The sequence below is a fragment of the Neofelis nebulosa genome, chromosome 5 (genome assembly GCF_028018385.1).
Source record: "Neofelis nebulosa isolate mNeoNeb1 chromosome 5, mNeoNeb1.pri, whole genome shotgun sequence".
Lineage (NCBI taxonomy): Eukaryota > Metazoa > Chordata > Mammalia > Carnivora > Felidae > Neofelis > Neofelis nebulosa.
The window spans coordinates 42,972,384-42,987,134 of NC_080786.1; positions in this window are offsets into that span (position 1 = coordinate 42,972,384).

The following is a 14,751-nucleotide window of genomic DNA, read 5'->3' on the forward strand; positions in this document are numbered from 1 at the left end:
AGACATACTACTGAAAATACATTCATCTGGGGCATAAAATGTTTAAGCTTTCATAACTGATAGTATTTGAATATAACTTAGTTTGATTCCAGGCCTAATCTTTGACTAATAAATTTTGATGGGCTCCTGAAACGGGGTCACCGTTTCTTTTAAGATGCCATTTTTAAATCTTCTCCATATAGTCACATGACTATATGACATTGTCCATTAAAAAGTAGGGTAAAATGAATATTTTGAGATTATGTGGAAAGAAGTCATGAGCAATCTTAACTGGAACATTAATGGAACCCTTATAAGATGAAATAAAGTTCTGGGTAAGCATCTGTGGATATCAAATGGAAGTTAGTAAACTAGTATTTGTTACTTTCGAGACTTAAGTTCTGTGTTCAACTGTGATCATTTGGTTTAAATTGGTTTGTGACTTTCTTATTTTTGATACATTTGGAAGGAACTGATGAAATATTAAAATAGTTTCAAATAAGATATGAAGAAAAAACATGACTGAAGATTTTCAGTTTAAGAGATTGCAAATGTGAATACATCTGACTGAAACGAAGCTATTTGAGAGGAGTGTTGGTCTTAGAGGAAGAGACAGTTTCCCTATTGGATATATTGCATTTGAGGATCCCTTATGTGGGCTTGTATAAGCTGCAGAGAACAGGCACCGAGACAAAAGCAGTGGCTTCTAAATGAAGTTCCACAGTTCAAAGTCATCGGATTAAAAAAATAAAAGCTAAGCAATGAAAGTGGCTTATTTAATAAAACTGCTAAGTTAAAATTGTAGGTATCAAGAACAGAAATATGAGCTCCTATAAGAGGAAGGCAGCAGTAGAAGGGAAGAAAAACATGAATAGCAACAGAGAGGGACAGTAAGAAAGGTGAAGGATCAAGTGAGCCAAAGGAGACTGGTTTGGGACATAGGAAAACAACAAGGTCAAGTGTAGGGCTGGAAGTCAGGAAAGATCCCTGTGTAAGAAGTCTCTGGTAACCTGGAGGAAACCAGTACTGGTAGAGTCAGGAGTGGTGACGAGTCTGTATTCCAGGTATGGGGTAATGGGACAGAGAAGAGAGAATGTTTAGCAAAAGAGTGAAAACTTCTATCTCTGTCCCAATAAAGAGTAAATTCCAAAAAGTCCACATGAGGGATTGGCATGAAGTTTTAGGGGGAGGGAAGATGTTTGCTCTCATCATTGTAGCTGTTGGAGGATGCAGATTTTGAAAGCAAAACTCCTTTCGGCTTAACAATTTTATTGTATTTTTTGGCTTAACAGTTTAAAATAATATCTGTAGAATCCTTGCTTTGTTGTACTATAGTACATTGCTTTTGAACTTTTAAAAAAATCGTGTGAACACTTTTGAGTTGTACAAAGATTATAAAAAATTATTTTCCCCACTTTATAATAATTGACTTGAATGTCTTAAGACACAGAAAGTTGCAAGTGTTTAACTCAATAAGAGTTTCTTTCTACTTTTAAAGATCAAACAAAAGTTTGTACAAGTTTAGACAGAAAAATACCTTTTGTTTATAGAATAACTTTAAGTGTATTTTTACACTTATGCTTTTTATCCAAATTTATGAAATATCTTTGCTATCTACATTTTAATCAGTATTGTATGACATCAGAAAGCTGCAAACTCACATCTTACTATCATGGCTTTGTACAAAATTGCCTATATAGGATTATATACAATAATTATTTGATTTTAAAATTTAATAATTTAATTTAATAATTTAATAATTATTTGATTTAAAAATTTTTAAATTATAAAATCTAAAAATGCCACTGCTTTTATCTAGGACCAAAGTAGGAAAGTCATGAACAAAATATCTGCATTAAATATTAAAACAAAAACAGTAAAATGACTAAAAACGGGTCTTATGTCTCATGCTACTCACTAACTTTTACTTAAAATTCACATAATTAATTCTTCTTAAGATGCTCATGCTAACAAAACAGACAAAAGAAAAAAGTAGAATCATTAAAATAATGATATGTCCTGTGTGTTTTAGATCTGAGTTTCTAAGATACAATAAAAAGGGAGACAATCTCTCTTCATCAAATGAGAGTTCTATAAACCGTCAATCATGTTCCTCCTTTCTCCTTGGTTCTCAGGAAGCTCAAATTGAAATTTTGTTGGGAGAGTTTATAGATTCGTTTTTCTGGCATTATCGTATCTCTATTCTGTCTTTACTACTTGGCTTTCTATCCTTTCTTACACTTTATTGTTTTACCATTCTATGATATCTGCTTTAATGTCATTGGTTTTCTTACATCCTTTTTGGAATTGAATAGGACATAAGTATTAAATAATGGATTTGATCACTATCAAGTCACACTAAAGATCAATAAACAAATGCATTTTAGGGAAATAGTAATATAAAATTTAAAAGAATTAACTAGCCTTAAGTTAAAGTACATTTTTAAACACCATGCATGTTGAAATCAGCTTTATTAACAGAATTCACTTACATTACCATTAAAATAATCTATAGACAAAAGGGACAATAGAATAAATTATTAATTAGAAATACTCTAGATTGTATGAGGCATGAAATGAAAGTCAGTAATATCAGTTATTGGTAGAGAAATTGTCCTGATTTGGATGACTAGAAATATACTTCTTACGCTGAGTGGAAGTTCACTTCTTCCTAAGCCCTTAACAATTTAGCTGACCTTCATCAAGTCTTGACCTTTTGAGGCTTCAGTTTTCTTATCTATAAAATGAATAAATTTGACTTAGTGAAGTTCCTTCCTACTCTAAACCTGTTTCCTGGAATGTTTTTTAAAGTTTCTATATTTTAAATGCTTTATTTATTTATTGTTTTATTGTTTTATCTTGTTTTACTGGATATAATAATGGGCTAGGGGAGGCCAAAATTGCATAGAAACAACCCACGGAAAAAAGGGCATAGATATCTCTGGTGCTCTGGCTTTCTTTTGAAATTACATGCTTATTCCACTTTAGTAAACTTAAATTAGAAATATTTAACTTCAAAAACTTGTGAAATTGTGAACAATGAGCAGTACTTAAGACCAGTTGCACTTTGCAATAAAAGAGAGTCTGGGAGTAATTTAACAGCACTTAGGATTTTGGCATCTTATAAAGTTGTATTTGGTTTGCCGAGTTCTGTGGATAATGTGTCATATGAACATTTTCTTTCAGAATTTCAACACTTGTAGTCCAGTGGGAATCAGGAAAACAGAGTTTGATGGAAATGAAAAGTACATATTTTCACATCATTCTTCACTTTTTCTCTGAGTTTCCAAAAAGTTGTGATTCTAATTTGATTTGTTTTTATGGTGATTTGGGAGGGGTTTTCTGGATTGCAAATCTTTATTTTAGATTGATGGCTGGAGGGCATTCAACAACCACAGACCTAAAGCAGCAAAGTAGAACTACAATTCAATGGGAAATAAAGGAATCTGCATTAGTAAAATTTCCATTTTACTTTACCAGCTGACTTGGTTTCTTGTTTATATCCTTTTCTAAGTGTTTTAGTGTCTTTTTCTCCTTGTGTTTATAGGCTTTGTACTTGTTTAGAATAGTTTCATCTACTCTGGCAAAGTTGTAGAATCCAAGAGAACAGTATTATTTTGGCTACTCGCTAAAGAGAGCTGGTAAAATCAACAGTTTTTATATTTTCTTAACACCATTAGACCATAAAGCCTTTCCTTAATAACAATGTACATTTAATTATAATATCTGTTTCATTAACATAATTTACTATCTTCTAACCTATTGGTGTTGTAGAGAAGTTGATGAGTACTTCGATGGAAGAAGCAAATCACTACTTACATTTATTGAAGTAACTGATTCAGTCTCTATAGCTGCAAAATTGATATCCTCCAAATGTTAAATTCATTTGTATAACATCTGTCCAAAACTCCTCTTGAGTTTTCCTTATTTTTATTTTTTTGGGGAAATAATGTTACCACCAGCATCTCAAAGATGATTAATAAAGAGAAGCAACAAAACCAAAAGTTCATCCTTGAAAAAGTCACAAAATTACAAACCTTTACCTAGTCTTAAAAAAAGAAAGAGAAAAGAAAAAAGATACAATTAAATAAAATCAGAAATGCAACTAATCTTTACTAATGAAACAGAAATGCAACTAATCTTTTACTAATCTTACAGAAATCAAGAGGGTATTAGGAGAATAATGAATAATTATACACCAACAAATATAACAATCTATATAAAATGGACAAATTCCTAGAAAAACACAAATTACCAAACTGACTCAAGATGACATAGAAAATCTCAAAAGATCAAAAGATCGTGTACAGAGATTGATGTAGTAATCAAAAACCTCCTAATAAAGAAAGATTCAAGACCAGATGACCTGACTGGTAAATTCTACCAAACATAAAAGGAAGATTAACCAATTCTCCTCAAATTCTTAACAGAAGAAGAAGAAGAAGAAGAAGAAGAAGAAGAAGAAAGAGGAGGAGGAGGAGGAGGGAGGAGAAGGGGGGGAGGAGGAAGAAGAGGAGAAATAATACTTCCTAATACGTTCTATGAGACCAGCATTACCCTAATACCAAAGACGGACAAAGATGCCATCAGAAGAAAGCTACAGAGCAACATCTCTTATGAATATTGATGCAAAAATCCTCAACAGAATATTCACAAACCAAGTACAACAGCAAATTGAAAACATTATGCACTATTACCAAGTGGGATTTATCCCATGAATATGAGGATGGCTCAACATAAGAATAAATTAATTTAGGGGGCGCCTAGGTGGCGCAGTCGGTTAAGCGTCCGACTTCAGCCAGGTCACGATCTCACGGTCCGTGAGTTCGAGCCCGCGTCAGGCTCTGGGCTGATGGCTCGGAGCCTGGAGCCTGTTTCCGATTCTGTGTCTCCCTCTCTCTCTGCCCCTCCCCCGTTCATGCTCTGTCTCTCTCTGTCCCAAAAATAAATAAAAAACGTTGAAAAAAAAATTTGAAAAAAAAGAATAAATTAATTTAGTACATCATATACATAGAACAAAGAAAACAAAACCCACATAAATATCTCAATTGATACAGAACATATTTGAAAAACTTCAATACACTTTTATGTATGTCATGTAGAAAGGAATTTTCTAAGATGTAGGACATTAATTAAAAACCAATAGCTAAAATCATATATTCAATGGTGAAAGACTGAAAGCTTTGCTCCTAAGACCAGAGACGAAACAAGGAGGTGCAATTTTGCCACTGCTATTCAACATTGTAATGGAAGACCTAGCCAGAGAACATAGGCAAGAAAAAGAAATAAGGTATCCAAATTGGAAAGGAAAAACTAAAACTATCTCTATTTGCAGTCAACATGATTCTATACATAGATATCCCAAAGAATCACAAAAATACTATAGGAGCTAATCAAAGGGTTCTTGCAGGGTTCAAGATCAATTTGTAAAATCAGGTGTGTTTTTATATACTATCAATGAATAATCCAAAATGGAAATCAAGAAAACAATTCCATCTGCAAAAGAATCTAAAATAATAAAATATCTAGGAATAAATGTAATCAATAATTGAAAGATTTGTACACTGAAAATTATACAAAAAGAATAATGCGGAAAGTAAGAAAGACCTAATTAAATAGGAAGTCATCACATGTTCAATGATTAAAATTGCTAAAATGTCAATGTCTGCCAAAGTAATCTATTGATTCAATGCAACCCGTATCAAAACTATAATTGCCTTTTCTGTAGAAATGGAAAAAGCCTAGTCTTAAAATCATACCAAATATGAAGGGGCCCGAAGTCACTAGAAACAATATTGCAAAAGAAAAACAAAATTGGAGAACTCACGTTTTTATTTTAAAAATTACTATATTGTTTTTTTAAGGTGTTGAATTTGGTAAGTTCTTTACATTTCTGATACTAACCCTTTATCCGATATTCATTTGCAAATATCTCTCCCATTCTGTCAGTTGCCTTTTAGTTTTGTTGATTGTTTCCTGTATGTGCAGAAGCTTTTTTCTTGAAGAGGTCCCAGTAGTTCATTTTTGCTTTTATCTCCCTTGCCTTCGGAGACATGTCAAGAAGTTGCTGGGGCTGAGGTGTGGGCAGAAGACAGGAATAGACATCCAGATGGCAAACAGACATATGAAAAGATGCTCTACATTGCTCATCATCAGGGGAATATGAATCAAAACCACAGTGAGATACCACCTGACACCAATCAGAATGTCTAAAATTAACAACTCAGGAACCAAATGTTGGCAAGGATGTGGAGAAAGAACCCTCTTGCACTGCTGGTGGGAAAGCAAACTGATGCAGCCACTCTGCGAAACAGTGTGGAGTTTCCTCAAATATTAAAAATAGAACTACCCTATGACCCAGCAATTGCACTACTACAGGAGTGCTGATTTGAAGGGGCACATGCACCCAATGTTTATAAGAGTTATCAACAATAGCCAAATTATAGACAGAGTCCAAGTGTCCATCAACTCATGAATGGATAAAGAAGTAATACACAATGGAATACTACTTGGCAACAAAAAGAATGAAATCTTGACATTTGCAACAATGTAGGTGGAACTGGCAGGTATTATGTTAAGTGAAATAAGTCAGTCAGAGAAAGACAGATATCACATGATTTCACTCATATGTGGAATTTGAGAAACTTAACAGATGATCATAGAGGAAGAGTAGGAAAAGTAAGACAAAAACAGAGAGGAGGCAAACCATAAAAGACTCTTAAATACAGAGAACAAACTGAGGGTTGATGGGAGTGGGGAAAATGGGTGATGGGCATTAAGGAGGGCACTTGATGGGATGAGCACTGGATTGTAAGTGATGCATCACTGGAATCTACTCCTGAAGCCAAGACTACACTGTATGTTAACTGACTTGAGAATAAATAAAATTTTTAAAAATCAAAAATGAATGAATGAATGAATGAATAAAAAAATAAATAAATAAAAACTACTACAAAGCTCTAATAATTAAAAGACTGTGGTACTGGATTAAGGATGACCTTATAAACCAATGGAATAGAATTGAGAGGAAATAAACAAACCCAATATCTATGGTCAATTGATTTTGACAAAATGTCAAGAACATTCTATTTGGAAAGCATCGTGTCTTCAACAAACGGTGCTAGAACAACTGAATAGCCACATCACGAAGAACGACATTGGACTTCCTCTCTCTCTCTCTCTCTCTCTCTCTCTCTATATATATATATATATATATACATATACATATATATATATGTATAAACTCAAAATAGCTCAATCACCTAAATATTAGTTAAAACAATAAAACTATTAGAATAAAACATGGGAGGTATATCTTCATGACCTCAGATTTGACAATAGATTCTTATATTTGACACCAAAAGTACAAGCAACAAAATTAAAAAATAAACAAATTGGCTTCATGAAAATTAAAAACTTTTGAGTATCAAATTTTATCAATAAAATAAAAGACAACTCAGAATGGTAAAATATTTGCAAATCTGCTATCTGATAAAGATTTTAATGCCTAGAATACATAAAACAATACAACGCAAAAACAAAAAGACAACTCAATTAAAAATTGGAAATGTATTTGACTAGATATTTCTACAAAGAGGTGGTCAAAAGCACATTAGCATATGTTCCACTTCATTAGTCATTAATAAAATGCAAATGAAAGTCACAACAATAAACCAGTTCACACTTACTAGGATGGCTATAATTAAAATAACAGAAAGTAAGTGCTGGTGAAGATGTGGAGAAATTGGAACGCTGACACATTACTGTTAGGAGTGTAAAATGGGGTAGCCATTGTGGAAAACAGTTTACCAGTTCTCCAAAAAGTTAAATATAAAATTACCGTATGAGCCAGCAATTCTACTCCTTGGTATATATCCAAGACAAAAGAAAACATGTTCACAAAACCCCTTGTCTGGGTAGCAGTTTATAGCAGCATCATTCATAATAGGTAAACACATCCACCAACCCAAACACTCCTCAGTGAGTGAATATATTTTGACACATGCATGCGATGGGATATTATCTAGCCACAGAAAAGGAATGAAACGTGCTACATCTTGGATGAACCTAAGAAAAATTATGAAACAAGTCAGATACGAAAAGACAAATAGTGTAATGCCATTTATATGAAACATCCAGAACAAGCAAATTTATAGAAACAGAAGATATATTAGTGGTTGCCAGGGGATAGAGGTAAGGGGGTTGGAAATGATAGCTTTTAAGATATGGGATGTTCTAAGACAATGAAAAAGCTTTGGAATTTGAGAGAAGCGGTGGTTGGACAACGTCGTGAATGCATTAAATGCCACCGCATCGTACACTCTAAAATGGCTAATTGTATGCGATGTGGATTTCACCTCAAATTCTTAAAAAGTAAAAAAATTTAAAAAGGACTAGATAGAGATGTGTTGAAGATCAAATGAAATAATGCATATGTACATTGGGCTCTCTGCTGTTGGCACGGAGCCAGCTTTGGATCCTCTATTGCCCTCTCTCTCTGTCCCTCCCCCACCCGTCAAAAATGAAAAATAAACATTAAAAAATAATGCATATGTTCTACTTTAGCATAGTGCTTGCAACATAAAAAGCACTCAGTATTATGTGTAATAAGAATAGTTGTTCCTTTAACTCCTTTTATCATCGTTAACCCTGTCTCAAGCAATGCTTTTATCGATGATTTGTCTGAAGATGTAGAAGACTTGTATGGCTGTATGAATGGCACAAAGTCAGACACAATCACTAATATTTTGGGTGGCAGTATCAAGGTCTGAAAGCTCTCAGTAGACTGGAAAAGCATGATAAATTCAGAACTAAAAGTAATAATTTATCTTCAGATTCAAAACATTACCTGGGGAGGAAATCTAAGAAGTATGCATACATAAACGTCTCATGATATGGCAGGTGCCTGGCTGGCTGAGTCAGTACAGCAAGCAATGCTTCACACTAAGGTTGTGAGTTCGAGTCCTGCATTAGACGTCGAGTTTACTTTAAAAAAAAAAAAAACAAGTGTGATGATTTCATAACCAACAAACTCAAAAGAATCATCATCGCCATGACTGTGAAAAAAATGATTATAGATTTAATCTTCAGTAATTAATATGGAGAACCCATATCAAAGGAGACATTAATTTCAGTGTCTCCTACTTCTGCAGCAGTCGAGACCCCATCTCAAGGTTGTGTTTGCATCTGGACAGCACACAGAGGGTAGATTTTATGGACGAGCACATGTTAAAAATAGGTAAAATATGATTTTTCTGGCCCGAAATTTTGCCATAGGATGATAATTTAAAAAGTTAGGGATGATTACGGGAAAAAATCAAAACATAGTTTCATAAAATTGGTATTTTCCTTTTCATATATGTAAAGCCCATTTTGTGAAAAATTGCTCTGTAACTCCACGTCTGGTAAGAGAATAGATAAAAATAACAAGAACAAAAAAGATATATTGTCAATATGAGAAGGAAGACCCTAAAATTCGTCATTGTCATCACATTTGGTATCTTACTCAGCAACAGCTTCGTATCACTGGTAGTAATCCAGCAGTGGCTATAGAATGTATGTCAGGGATGATATAATTGTTAAGCTTGTTTTAGAACAAGCCATCCCCAAATATGTTACCTTTGTGTTATCTTGGCCAATTTACATACCCTCCTTAAACATCCATTTTTCTCTCACTGTAAGATTAGACAATATCTAATATCTATCTAATATCTATCTATATCTATATCTATATCTATCTAATATCTATCTTTATCTATCTATCTATCTATCTAAATGTATGGTACATATATAATGTATGGTTGGAGAATAATGGAACAAATAAAGAATTTCTCAAAAGTCTGTATCTTAGAAACATCCATTTTTTTTTAAATCATGGCCAAAATTGGTATCTGAGGACCATTAGCCAATGGGGAGTCTTTTTCAGGGGACCCGTCCTTTTGGAAAATGAGCTGAGGGAACAACGGAACTAGTTAATTTGAGCCAGTGGGAAAGTAACAGAATTGGCAAATGCCTTAGTCCTTTCCTTGCAGGACAAAAACTTACTAACGTGGTGAGATGAAAAAAGTAAAGTGTGCTCCTGTTGAAAATCCTTAGTCAGTGAATTTGTGTCAGAGAGGTGGGGCTAAATGATAGCTCCAAGGATGATCACTCCTTCCCCAGTGCCCCAAAGAGTCACCAGTTCTATACTCCTTGCCTGGCTGGGGTGTAGTAAGAAGAAAAAGTGCCTAGAGGGGAGGGCATAAAATAGCTCAATAGCCAGGTCAATCAGGAAAGCAGGTGTTATGACCTGAGTTGTGTCCCCCAACCCCACGAATTTATACATTGAAGTCTTAACCCTTAAAACCTCAGAATGTGACTATATTTGGAGATTTTATCTTTAAGGAAGTAACTTAAGTTAAAATAAGGTCACTAGTGTGGACTGTAATCCAATTTGACTCATGCCTCTATAGGAAGAGGAGATTAGAATAAAGATAGGCACACTCAGAAAAGACCATGTGAAGACCCAGGGAGAAGACAGCCTTCTACAAACCAAGGAGAGAGGCCTCAGAAGAAATCAACTCTGTTGTCCCCCTGATCTTGGACTTCTAGTTTCCAGAACTGCGAGAAAATAAATGTCTGTTGTTTGAGCTGCCTAGGCTGTGGTACTTTGTTATGTAGCCCACCCAAACTAATACAGCAGGACCCCTAGAGAGTCTGATTACTCCCACTAGAACAGGAGGTAGGTGGATCCAAGACAATAATGTCAGGTGTTTCCAAAACGTTTCATTTGCACCTGCACATTTACTCAAGGATTGTGTAGCTGAGTGGCAAACCCTTTTCTGAGAACAAAGTGAGTTCAGATACCATCCTCTAAGAAGGACAAGTTCTAGTGTCTGAGACACTGAGCACATGGTGAATAGAAGATATGTGCATTGAAGGTAAATATTAGGAGCAGCTAAATTGCTCTGTATTAGAAGGGAATGAGCTGTGAGATACTGGAAAACAAGTTTTTTCTTTCTTTCTTTCTTTCTTTCTTTCTTTCTTTCTTTCTTTCTTCTTTTCATTTTTTTTAAATATGAAATTTATTGTCAAATTGGTTTCCATACAACACCCAGTGCTCATCCCAACAGGTGCCCTCCTCAATGCCCATCACCCACTTTCCCCTCCCTCCCACCCCCCATCAACCCTCAGATTGTTCTCAGTTTTTAAGAGTCTCTTATGCTTTGGCTCCCTCCCTCTCTAACCTCTTTTTTTTTTTTCTTCCCCTCCCCCATGGTCTTCTGTTAAGTTTCTCAGGATCCACATAAGAGTGAAAACATACGGTATCTGTCTTTCTCTGTATGACTTATTTCACTTAGCATAACACTCTCCAGTTTCATCCACGTTGCTACAAAAGGCTATATTTCATTCTTTCTCATTGCCACGTAGTATTCCATTGTGTATATAAACCACAATTTCTTTATCCATTCATCGGTTGATGGACATTTAGGCTCTTTCCATAATTTGGCTATTGTTGAGAGTGCTGCTATAAACATTGGGGTACAAGTGCCCCTATGCATCAGCACTCCTGTATCCCTTGGGTCAATTCCTAGCAGTGCTATTGCTGGTCATAGGGTAGATCTATTTTTAATTTTTTGAGGAACCTCCACACTATTTTCCAGAGTGGCTGCACCAGTTTGCATTCCCACCAACAGTGCAAGAGGGTTCCCGTTTCTCCACATCCTCGCCAGCATCTAGTCTCCTGACTTGTTCATTTTAGCCACTCTGACTGGCATGAGGAGATCTCTGAGTGTGGTTTTGATTTGTATTTCCCTGGTGAGGACTGACATTGAGCATCGTTTTATGTGCCTGTTGGCCATCTGGATGTCTTCTTTAGACAAGTGTCTATTCATGTTTTCTGCCTATTTCTTCACTGGATTATTTGTTTTTCGGGTGCGGAGTTTGGTGAGCTCTTTATAGATTTTGGATACTAGCCCTTTGTCTGATATGTCATTTGCAAATATCTTTTCCCATTCCATTGGTTGCCTTTTAGTTTTGTTGATTTTTTCCTTTGCAGTGCAGAAGTTTTTATCTTCATGGGGTCTCAATAGTTCATTTTTGCTTTTAATTCCCTTGCCTTTGGGGATGTGTCAAGTAAGAAATTGCTGCGGCTGAGGTCAGAGGGTTTTTTTCCTGCTTTCTCCTCTAGGGTTTTGATGCTTTCCTGTCTTACATTCAGGTCCTTTATCCATTTTGAGTTTATTTTTGTGAATGGTGTAAGAAAGTGGTCTAGTTTCATTCTTCTGCATGTTGCTGTCCAGTTCTCCCAGCACCATTTGTTAAAGAGACTTGGAAGACGAGTTTCTACAGAGAGTCAGAGGACGGGGATGCCTTAGGCTAAAAGGAGGGGGGTGAGGAAGAGGAGACCCATAAGGGAGAAGAGAAGGAGAGGGGTGGTGGGGGGCACTGTGTGGGGATCCTCTAGCTGAGCTGCCTACACCAAATGAGACTTCGTATGAAATTTCTCTACAGGTCTTGATGTGAGTGGATTTGTCTTTGAGACTATGGAGAAATATTAAACCAGTTGGCAAGTTTGAGGGAGGCAAAAACACTGGGGGATGACTCCAAAATCTGACCTCCACAGTGTGGATTATCAGGGAAGCAAAAAGGGACGATACCACAATTTCGTGAGGTGCTGGTTTGAACAAGGAGAATTGAGCAAAATTGTGGATCTGGGCGAATATGTGAATTTACTCAGCGTTGAGGATCTGGGTGAGATTCAGGTATTGGCATAGAAACCTGAGTTTATTTCTCAGAGGACTCAACTTGCTTTGTGAGCCTGAGCAGCGGGAGAGCCTAGGCTGTTATGGCAGCATGGGACCACCCATGGATGCCACTTCTGGAGCAAATCTCAAGGAAGTCATTGGCCAATATCATGAGAAACAGCACTTTCACTGATAGCAAACAGAACTTTTTTCCTCTCTTGGAGGGCTCTCTTTTAGGGCTTGGCTACCCTAAAAAATATATATAAATAAATAAACAGAAAAAGAAAGAAAGAAAACTTTGTATACCACTGGAGAAGGGGCAATATTGTTAATTGCCCATACAGGTCTATGCATGTGCCACTCTTTACTGTAGACCCCAGCACAGCCTGGGGCTGCTGGCAGCTACAGGACATTGGTTGTGGTGCCCAGAAAAGGCGAGTGCCCCACAGAGTAATGGTGGCATGTGAACATCAGGGGGGCCTACCTGCACTGCAGAAACTTCCATGTGCTTCACAGCAGCAGTGAGCCCAGCAGGAGGATCAGGTGACAGGGCAGAGATGACGGGACAGAGCTAATGTGACAATGGCACTGTGGTTTGCAGTCACAGCACTCAGCTTCTGGCAGTGCCCAAAGAAACTGTGAGCTTGGGGAACAAGAGTAGCAGAAAGGGAGAACTATAAATGCAAGCAGGGTCCCAACCATGCCCAGTGAGGGTGACTTGTTTAGAGCAAGAGGGAAACACCCTCTGGGGACTCCCGGAAACACTTGGGTGGGGTACGTGCTTTGCAAGGGGTTGGGGTCCAGTGTAATTCATGTGAGGGCAGGAGGCAGTGAGAGTCTAGTTATTAATGTTAATGCGATCTCATTTGCTTCTGGATGCTGGTGTGGCCTGGGGAGATTTTGTTTCTATTGTGTATAATGGGGAGCTTCTGACTTTTAAAAGGAGAAGAGTGATATAATGGAAGTAATGTTTGAGAAAGATTAAATTCCAATTTATGGGCAAAGAGAAATGACTTTAGCGGTAGGAAAAACATTAGTTACATTGCTTTCAAAATTGAGAAAAAAAAAAGTCACTGTAGGTTTTAAACAAAGCTATCCTATTTAACATACTAATTTACATACATACCTCAAAGAAAAAGAAAAATGCCCAAAACTTGGGAATAACTCACAGAGGTCTACAAATCTACTGCTAATTAAGGTTCTCAGAAACTCTATAGCTTGAAACAAAGGTGGGGCGCCTGGGTGGCACAGTCGGTTAAGCGTCCGACTTCAACCAGGTCACGATCTCGCAGTCCGTGAGTTCGAGCCCCGCGTCAGGCTCTGGGCTGATGGCTCGGAGCCTGGAGCCTGTTTCGGATTCTGTGTCTCCCTCTCTCTCTGCCCCTCCCCCGTTCATGCTCTGTCTCTCTCTGTCCCAAAAATAAATAAAAAACGTTGAAAAAAAATTTTTTTAAATAAAAAATAAAAAATAAAAAAAAGAAACAAAGGTGGCATCACTTGACTTCTGCCATGTGCTGACACCTTTGAATAATTACTGGCCTCTTGATTTCATGTATATTGCCAACTTCATGCTCCTTGAGCTGGTTTCCGAATCTTACACACAACTTACAGAACTTCTCTACGAGCTGTATGGGTGGAGGGAAATGACTCCTGTTTGACTACTACAGGACAAATAACATAACTGGTGACTAAATCATTTAGCCAGGCCTAAATACTTCTGTGTCACTATCTCAGATAAGTTACTTACGCTCTTTTCATCTCATCTTTATTATGTGTAAAATAAAAAGGCTTAGATGATCATTAAGTCCCTCTCCTCCTTAAAACTGTAGGATTCCAGAAAAATTACTACACAATTGCTAGAGAATCACTTCATTTTCCATATTGATTAAATCCTCAGGTACTTTTCTCTCAGGCCAGGTTGAAAAGCTTCAGAATTTCTCTTTAATCTAAGCAAAATTGCTCTATCTTTCAAAAAAAAAAAAAAAGGCAGACAAAAGCTTTTGCTCTTAGAAAAGGGAGCAGAGTGGAAGCAAAGAGTATCTTTGGC